The sequence below is a fragment of the Ictalurus furcatus genome, chromosome 9 (genome assembly GCF_023375685.1).
Source record: "Ictalurus furcatus strain D&B chromosome 9, Billie_1.0, whole genome shotgun sequence".
NCBI classification, from domain to species: Eukaryota; Metazoa; Chordata; class Actinopteri; order Siluriformes; family Ictaluridae; genus Ictalurus; species Ictalurus furcatus.
In genome coordinates this window covers 22,004,471-22,014,676 of record NC_071263.1, presented here as the reverse complement: position 1 = coordinate 22,014,676, position 10,206 = coordinate 22,004,471, and positions in this window count along the sequence as shown.

Genomic DNA, 10,206 nt, shown 5'->3' with positions numbered 1-10,206 from the left:
ATGACCTCTACTGCATGGGGCTTAATGGCACCACTAATACAGGTTTAAAAATGATAATGAACACTCCCCATTTAAAAATGAATGATTTTAGTTTCCAGTCATAAACTCATGCATATGATTTGGAAAACACAAATAATAAGCTACAATCTCAAATGTTGCTTCATCTACAAAAGTCATCTCTCTCTTCTTTTTTTTTTTGATCTGGTGGATATACTGCAGGAAATCCAGGAAAGATGAAGTTCATTTTTGCTTGTTCTACTGATGAAGAACTACTTATTCTGCAATCTAGAAATTATATATGCAGAAGGAAAATAATTACTTAAATATCAGCAAATCTGCAAACAGGGGATTAAAATGTGAAACTTACAAATCAATGTTTTTATTTAAAAAAAAAAAAAAATCATCATGTTTTGATTAGATTTTGAAGGCAACCAGAAGCCAAACGTAAATTTTTACTTATCAGCTGGCGATCTTACTTAATATTCAAATGACCAATATAAGATAAGAAAAGATAAGATAAGATAAGATAAGATATTGATCCCAAGGGGAAATTGACTAGGAGTCAAAAGGATTAGGAGTGTAGAGTTTCTAGCCCTTGGAAAGCTAGCCTATTTTAAGCCTTTTTCAATTATTACATTACATATAACATCTGCAATCACTACAGGAATTCATACATGTATGAATGTATGTTTCCAGGACTTCCTAAACTACCCAGATGTCATTATTTGATATGTACCATATTTACTTTGCTCCTCTGGCAATCCTTTAAGATTCTCTGAGATCTCAGAGATCAGACACTTTATGGCTTAGTACTAGGAAATAATATATGATTTGTGAAAGACTTGTCTCTACTTCGTTTAATACTTATTGTCAAAGTTCTAAAGCAAACAATACTTGCATTGTACATTCTGTTCAGGGTCAAATTGATTACTTTTTTATTTTCTGAATTTATTTTATTTATTGCATTAGTTATTTTACTTCATCTGCTCTGGTACATTGTGCATCTTTACACACTATAAAGCTAGCAGAGTTGGCATGCATCATTGTCTGACAGCATTTTAAGCAACATGGCTGATTTGCACTTGAGTAACTTTTGATTAAAAAAAAACCAAAAAAACAAACAAACAAAAAAAAAACCCCCAAACAACTATTTTTCAAGTTTTTTTTAATCAATAAGGACAGTGACATTTTATTTTTTTTTGGATGCTTCAACAAATCTGTAACATTAATGATGTTAATATACTCACTCACAGACAGATAAAATATAGAAGTAAACTTAACTTAGACATGATAAGTTGGAAGTCAGACTTTTCCAGCTTCATTCCAGCTATAAAGTAGGAATAACCATAGACGCCTCCCAAATATTTTTGGCATAAAGGGCCAGATCATAGCTGAGATAAACAAAATAAATTTGTTTTCTCTTTTATATGAATAAAAATTGAGACATAAGGAATGCATTTCGGGTGCATGGTGGCTTAGTGGTTTGCATGTTGGCCTCACACCTCCAGGGTCTGGGGTTCGAGTCCTGCTGCGGACATGTGAGTGTGGAGTTTGCATGTTCTCCCTGTGCTGTGGGGGTTTCCTCCAGGTACTCTTGTTTCTTCCACCAGTCCAAAGACATGCATGGTAGGCTGACTGGCGTGTCTAAAGTGTCTAGGTTCCCTGTGACCCTGAAAAGGAGTAAGTGGTAGAGGATGGATGGATGGAATGCATTTTGAGCACAATTTAAACAACAACAAAAAAAACCTGATTAGTCACTGATATTTTATAGCACAGCAAAATTACTGATGTTTAGCAAGGCTAAGTGTTTCTGTTCCTAATGATGAGTCTCTTAGTTCTGACATTTAAACGGTTATGAAACCAAGAAAGCAAATTAAAAAATGCCCACAAATGAGTGAATTAGAGAAATATTCCTGTATCCCTGTGTGAGATAGCAAGCTAGAGTTTCACTAATTTTGTTCAGAATTTTTCTGAGGCATTTTAATTTCTCCCGTTGATGCTTACTTTTATACAGACATGTATACGGACATTATTTGATGATGTTTATGTACTGGATTACGTGAAGCCTACAAAAGCGGTACACATTGTTATATCCAGTATAGGTTAGCAACTGTTAAATTGCCCTATTATTATTATTTTTTTAAAGAAGCAATTTCAGAAAGTGTATGATATTCCAAAAAAGACGAGATCAACAAATTTATTGTTGATATTATTAATTAGGACGACTTAAAGACAAAACAAATAAACGTAAAATATATGAAATATAAGCTTGGTATTGTATTGTAAGTTCTCAGATAAGTATTTTTCTTAAAAATGACATAGGCTGCATTAGAGTATTTGATTGCAATGAAAACAGAATCTCAATTTCTCTCTACTGAAACACTGGGACTGTTGCTTTTGCAAGTTATGTCATACATGATCATGTGAGATGGACGCAAGTAGTGCACCTAGTATGTGTAGTATGTGTGGTTTTTAATTTGATTTGAATTTAATTTCATGCAATGGGTTACAGCACTACTACGCCGGCGGCAGCCTTTTCCTGATGTCTTGACCAGCAAGCGACGACACAAAGATATAGAGGCAGAAGTTGCTGTAATATCAACTGAGGTTAGTTATATATATTGGTGTGTGTATGCTATGGTACATGTCAACTCTGTTTAAAATGAAATGTATTGCTCTGACACCTGCAAACTGTTAGATCTAAACAAACCCCGCTCCCTTTCCATTTTCCTTGAAAGTGTTTTATTGATTTCTATGTATGAATTTACTTACCTGACACTCCATATATAACCTTTTGGCCATGAAAGTATGACTTCTGAACGGGGATTTTTATTAAATGTTCTTAGCCTTTATTTCTCTGGAGAAACATTGATATTTCTGATCCACAATGTTCCCTCTTGCTGTGATGAGAAGAAACTGAATGTACCCTTTCAGTCTATGAGCTCCATGCCTGTTTTACTGAAGGCCACCAGTCTGTACATTATGTCCGTCTTTCTGTTCACACGGTGTGCTTTTTGACAGCAGGTGTGACTGCAGTGGTTATCTTGCCTATTGTCTATGGCCTCTCCTGGCTGAATGGAAGACTCTTACTAGCACTGAGGCTGTGTGTGAATAGGCATTGATGTGGTTTAACCTGATTGACACAGTTCCATTTAAAGCTCTGAATCAGACGCTTGCCAATTGGCATGTGTCGAATATGTGCGTGCGTCCTATTTGTTAGAGCTGTAATATGCAGAGAGTGTAAGCTTTGTGGATGCCTATTGCAAATGGAAAACCATTTACACAGTTTCCTCAGCTTGTTACGATAGCACCACTCTTTTAATGCAGTCAAATAATTTTATGACAGGTTTTCTGATATAATCTGTTTACTGGACATTGTTAAAGCCACTATGTTATTTATTTATTTATTTATTTTTTGAACGGTCCAAGAATGCAAAGTTGTCTATCTATGCCACTATTATTTGGTATGCTTTTAAATAAATGTATTTATGATGTCCACATTATGAGTGTTTGGAAAAATCAAGAAATGAATGTTTTCCAGTCCCGTCAGGATTTTGCGATCGCAGAAATGAATGCAAAGTCAAGGAAATATCAAGAACTATTTGCAGGAGCTTGCAATAATTTAAAATTACCGCAGATTGAAAGGTCTCATTTACTAACAAACTCACAAAATTACTGTGAAAAACAATGCAAAACAATTTAGTGCAATTGCACTTTCCAATACCAATTTCAAATTCAAGTAGAAAGGCACAAAAACCTTCGCAAACTGCATCATGAATTTTGAAAAAAGCCGCAGCACAATCAAGCATTTTTGGCTGCAATAATTACAAAAAAAAAAAAACCTCTGAGAAATACTGTGTGTACTGGTTTTCTTACATTCTGTCTTTAGGAATATTAAACCAAAATAGAAGCTGAAATAGTTATCAGTATTAAGACACATTGGGAAATCCAGTTCTATTTCATTCCAGATAACCACTAGGGGTGGTGTTTTTACACCTTGAAACCTTTGAGGGGTGTGTGTGTGTGTGTGTGTGTGTGTGTGTGTGTGTGTGTGTGTGTGTGTGTGTGTGTGTGTGTGTGTGTGTGTGTGTGTGTGTGTGTACCTTTACCGCAACATCATGTGGTGACCTTATAACATGCCATCATAATGGCTCTCGTTCCCTTTGGAACCTTCTGCCAGAGTGTGGTGTTGGTTCTCGGGGAACTTTCTAACCTTAACCTTCATAACTTTTCATATGAATTAATTTAGGTTCTATGTGATTTTGACCCATTTCTGATACTAAATACCTCATAATATTGGTTCAAACATCCTCATAAAGCATGTCCTTGATAACTGAATAACCACCTTTTTTTTCCCCCCTCAAATCCAGCTGTACGTCTCCCAAAGTGTGAGGGCTAATCTGATTGACGTTGCAGTCCCTATCTCAGTTCCACGCTGAGGCAGGCAGCTGCAAGCAGCAGCACATCGATCACGTGCAAGTGTGCCCACTGCGGTGCGGTCACTATGCCCCCAAACCCAACATGCTGACACCAGCCCCTTCTTCACACCCTGCTGAGAGAGGGCACAGCCATGCCCCCTCCTTGGCTCGGCTCAGAAACAAGCCTGCTCTCTCCTGCAAGGAGGCTGCCTCAGTCTTTCCCTCTGTGTAATTAGCTTCCATTTTTAGCTTGGTTTGTTTTGACGGAGGGCAGAGTGAATTCCCATCTGGGGAGTAGAGGTGTCTGGAGCGGAGAAGCTACAGCCAGGCAATATCGCCCCCTTCTCCTTCTGCCTCTCGCATATCTGATCGTGGAATCTCCTCTTAGAATTCTCCTCTTGTCTGACATTTAGGAGAGAGAAATAATTGGTGAAAATGGTTGTTATTTGAAATGTTGGAAGGCTTTTTTTTAGGTACAAGAATGCATATTTTAATTGAATAAAAGAATTCTGTGTACCTTTAAAGTTTACCTTTACTCTAAAGATGAATTTATGAACCTTAAATCATTTTAAAGGTAAACTATATTTAGATTTCCATGTGAAATATACCTATTAAAAAGGTACAACAATACTGGTTCCACCCAGTGACAAGGAAAGGTATGGGACTAGTACCATTTTTTTTTTCTAAGAGTGTAACCTTATCTATTGTGAATTTGCAAGCCTGAGACCATGTGTGTTATGTGAGTACTGAAATGCACTAGACTTGATGCCAATAAAGCCTCCTATATTATTTGAGCATTATTTTTTCTTTCTTTCATGATTTGACTGAGATTCAGGATTTCTCATTCATTTCTCATTGACCAAAGCAGCTTTAAATATCCAGTTATAATAAATCATTAAGTAGTTCACAGGATTATTCAGTGGATGGGCAAAGTGAAAGTTTTCGAAGAGTCAGTTGAGTATTATGCTTTGCTAAATCTAATCCTTTACATAGTATAATGTACAGTATAATATAGTTGCAATCAAAAGTATTCAACCCCCATTGCAAATCAGTTTTATTGTCAACATTTACAGACTTTCAGTTGTTTGCAATGAACAAATCAAACAAAAGCAATTGAAATCAAGTGGTTTCCCCAAATTCAACTGAAAATGCAACTTATAATGACTTCTCCAGTCTCAAAATTATTCAACCCCTTCATGGCAAGCATCTTTAGTACTTAGTAGAGCACCCCTTTGCTGTTATGACCCGCTGCAAACAAAATATATAGCCAGACACTAGCTTCTGGCAGCGTTTCTGAGGAATCTTAGCCCATTCCTCATGAGCAATGGCCTCCAGTTCAGTAATATTCTTGGGCTTGTGTTCTGCAACCGCCTTCTGCAAGTCTCACCAGAGATTTTCTATAGTTTTTTTTTTCTAAAGTCAGGTGACTATGTTGGCTATGTTGAATCTTCCAGGACTTCTTCTGCAACTGAGCCTTGGTGGAATTTGAGGTATGCTTGGGATCATTGTCCTGTTGGAAGGTCCAATGACGCCCAAGCTTCGGCATGACATTTTCTCCTAGGATTTCCTGATACTTCAATGAATCCATCTTGCCTTCCACATGCTGCAGGTTTCCAGTGCCAGGGGATGCAAAGCAGCCCCAGAGCATCACCAAGCCACCACCATGCTTGACCATGGACAGAGTGTTCTTTCTTCAGACAAACTGTTGATCCACCATGCCAAAAAGTTCAAGTTTTGTTTCATCGTTCAACATAACAGAATCCCAAAACTTCTGTGGCTGATTTATATGATTTTTATCTGACTTTTCTTGTGCTTTTGGGTCAGTAGTGGTGTACATCTTGGAGTTCTGGCATGGAAACCTTCTGTGTTTAGTTTGCACCTTACTGTGTTCACTGAAACCTCAGTGCCTGTTGCTGCCAAGTCTTGCTGCAGGTCTTTTGCAGTCACTCGAGGGTTTTTCACACAACCTGCCTTCTCAGAAATATGGTTCCAGCCATTGATAGCTTCCTTTTTCTGCCCTGGCCAGGTAGTGTACACTCAACAAACCCCTAGCCGGTTCAGGTATTTCATAAATTGTCTACCCCTAGCCAATTCAGGGGTTTCATGTGTTTCAGGTCAAGCACACCTGGTGCATCTAATGAAGCCCTTGATTAGGACACTTGCTGGGGCATGAACCTTCAACCTTCTGATCAGTAACCCAGAGTCTTAACCATTGAGATACCACTGCCCTCCCTATCTAATTTATCTATATGAACAGTTGCTTTCTAGTTTGGGACATCTGGGACATATAGCAGAATTGCATGATTACAGATTATCTCATTTCTGCTTATGTGCTTGGGCTTATATGCAAACGGACTTACTTACACATCCAAAACAATTTCCTCTGCAGTCCTGACACACACACACAAGTGTTGCATGATGTACATACTGTCACCCCAGATATACACAATCTCATACACACTGCAGTGTCCAGTGTCTTAGAGGTGCTGTTAGAAAGTAGAAAGTAGCATGCAGGCATGTTTTTCTGTGTGTGTGTGTGTGTGTGTGGGTGTGTGGGTGTGTGTGTGTGAGCTGTGCGTATGTGTGTCTCCTTTTCATTCCCACGTGTCTTCAGCGACCCACATTCTCTCAGCCCTCACACTGATCCCATTCTCTGGCCAATGGGCTGGGAGGTAGTGCAGACGTCATTAGCTGCTCCGTTTTGGCTCAGCACACACCGCTGGAGCTGCCGGGCTAACATAAAGCCACCATTAACACACACGCACACACACACACACACACACACACACGCATGCATGTGCACACACCCACACACACACACAGAGAGAGAGAGAGAGAGAGAGAGAGAGAGAGAGAGAGAGAGAGATGGGGCTCAGGTATAGAGAAGCAGTGAGTAAGGAGATAAGCATATAATGAGGATGTAGAAATAAATGAAAACAGTAGGTTCTGGCACAAACAGAGAGGTAGCCATATGGAAAAGTACCTCATGCCCACGGTAAAATATGGTGGTTGCTCTTTAATGTTTTGGGGCTGTTAATGAAAAATATTAAATGAAAACCTGAGTGCCTCTGCAAGAAAGCTTAAAATAGGCAGTGGTTGGATCTTCCAGCAAGACAATGAGCCAAAAACATACATCAAAATCAACACAAAAATGGATTACTAACCACAAAATCAAGGTCCTGCCATGGCCATCCCAGTCCCCTGACCTGAACCCCATAGAAAACCTGTGGGCTGAACTGAAGAGGAGAGTCCACCAGCATGTGAAGGATCTGGAGAGATTCTGTATGGAGGAATGGTCTCAGATCCCTTGCCATGTATTCTCCAACCTCATCAGGAATTATAGGAGAAGACTCAGAGCTGTTATCTTGGCAAAGGGAGGTAGCACAAAGTATTGACTAAAAGGGTGCCAATAATTGTTGCACACCTATATTTAACAAAGATTTGTTTTGATAAGCCTGTACTTTGTTTGCAATTGTTTGATATCCGTGAGAGTAGAGTATTTTTGTGAATTTATTGAACAAAAGACCTAAATGTTAAACATTAAAGACTAATTTTCACAGCCTTCTTTGCTCAGATTTACCAAGGGTGCCAATATTAGTGTAGGGCACTGTAACACCCATCATCATCATCATCATCATCATCATCATCATATTCAGATCTGAAACGCGTCAATGATAACATGCTCCATTTCCACCTATAGACTTAATTTGCGATGCAGAATTTCAGCTTATCCTCCCCACTGAGTAGGCTCATAGGGAAACATGAGGCTGCAATGCACTGTGGGTATCTCTCCATCTCTTTATTCCTTCTCCAGCCGAAGAGGGAATGTATTATTTACAGTGGTTAAAGTAGGACACAGCAGCCTTCGTAGCCAGCCCATCTGGGAGCTTGTGAGTTCTCACACGTGGAGTTCTGCGTATCGCTTCGGCTTCATACATCAGCAGCATTTCTCATTCACTCATTAGCCATGTATGTAAATGTAATTAACAGATTTGGATTGAGGGGATGTAAAGAAGGAAGCCAGAGAGACCACCATCATTCTTTTTCTTCTCTTTGCTTGTGTGAGAATTCCTTCTCTTCCTGTGTCTCTTACTTCTGTCCGTCTTTCTAGATTTCCCAGAAAACTAAATTATTTAATTTCTCTGTCCCATTCTCTTTACTACGGCTCATGTTTTTGGCTAATTTTCACCTTTGGCCTCCTCTCCATATTGCGCTGTTCCAGTTCCCTGTCTACTCACAATTCTGTTCTTTCAGTAGTTATTTTTCCATGTATAGCCTCTCCAGATCTCCACACAGTCCATTAAACTACTGCAACCTCCCTTCCTCCATCAGTTCTTGCTTTTTTGCCTCCACCTCCCTCCCAATGCTTCTCTCAGCTTCCAGAGCCAGGCTTTATTAGTGGAGCGGTGCTGAGCCAAGCCTGATGGCAGACGGATGGAACACTGCTGGTCTGCTCTCCAGACTCCTAGACGGGCACATGTGTAGCATCCTCAGCTCAATCAGCCTGATCAGCAGACGGTTGATTCATCTTGCAGGAAGTTGGCCTAGGGGTGTCACATGCAAAGGATGTGGGTGGGCGGACTTATTTTATTATTTTTATTATTTTTTTTTATCAGTCCTGTGTTCCAAACATGAGTTGCTAAAGTCTAATCATAAGGGTGTGGTTGCATTCAGGGTGACATTTGGTATCTGTTAGATAGACAGGGGTAAGGTGTTGGTTAGCTTGTAACGTTACATCAAATGAAACTTTGGTTTAAAACTCCATAAATTAAACTCCATAAATGGTTCAGTAACCAAATACAAAAATATTATTCAGAATGAACAGATAATGGTTTCTAAACAAACACAAATACATATATGAATAGAAGACTCACTATTCTTTTTCTTATTTCTTATTCATCTCTCATCAGTGGTTCACTCCAGTAGTCCAACCTAAACATTGCCTTACTGAGCACCGAAATAAAGCCATATTTCTGTTTAAACTGGCCCAAAATTCACAAAAGGAATATTTTCATCTCTAGAGCCACTGCTACATATAGACTCCACAGAACACATGCTCTGCACAGGGTAGCATATCTCTGCTTTTCATTATTTTCCATTATTTCTATTATTAAATAAAATTTGAACACTATTTAAAAACTTGGCAATGGGGGCTTGAGGCTCTGGGTTACTGATTGGAAGGGCAGGGGTTCAAGCCCCAGCACTGCCAAGCTGCCACTGTTGGGCCCTTGAGCAAGGCCCTTAACCCTCTCTGCTCCAGGGGCACTGTATCATGACTGACCCTGCGCTCTGACCCCAACTTCCTGACATGCTGGGATATGGGAAGAAAAAAGATTTTCACTGTGCTGTAATGTATATGTGACCAATAAAGACTCTTTATCGTTATCATTAAAAGATGCTATTTTGACTAGTAGCAGCACTGCATCCCAGCTTCATAGTAGATTCTGATAGTATGTCCAGCAATCTTTTATGATCTTTCTGAAATAAAATTGTCAGGAATCAGTTGCGGTTGCAAGTGAAAGTACTTACTGGCTTTATTAACTGTAGCAAGCAAGACAGAGATGTAGTCCCAAAACAAAAAAACTGTCAAAAAACAGGCAAGTTGCAGGCGATGAGCAATTAACGTGAACTGGACTAGTCTGAATATCACAAAACAGGAAACCAGAAATATATCAAAAACCAGAAAGGCAAACAGGAACCAAAAGATTCGGTATCGACTGGTACTAAATGATACAGAGCGTATACTTTGCAAGGAACAAAGAAACATGAGGGATACTGTATAAATACA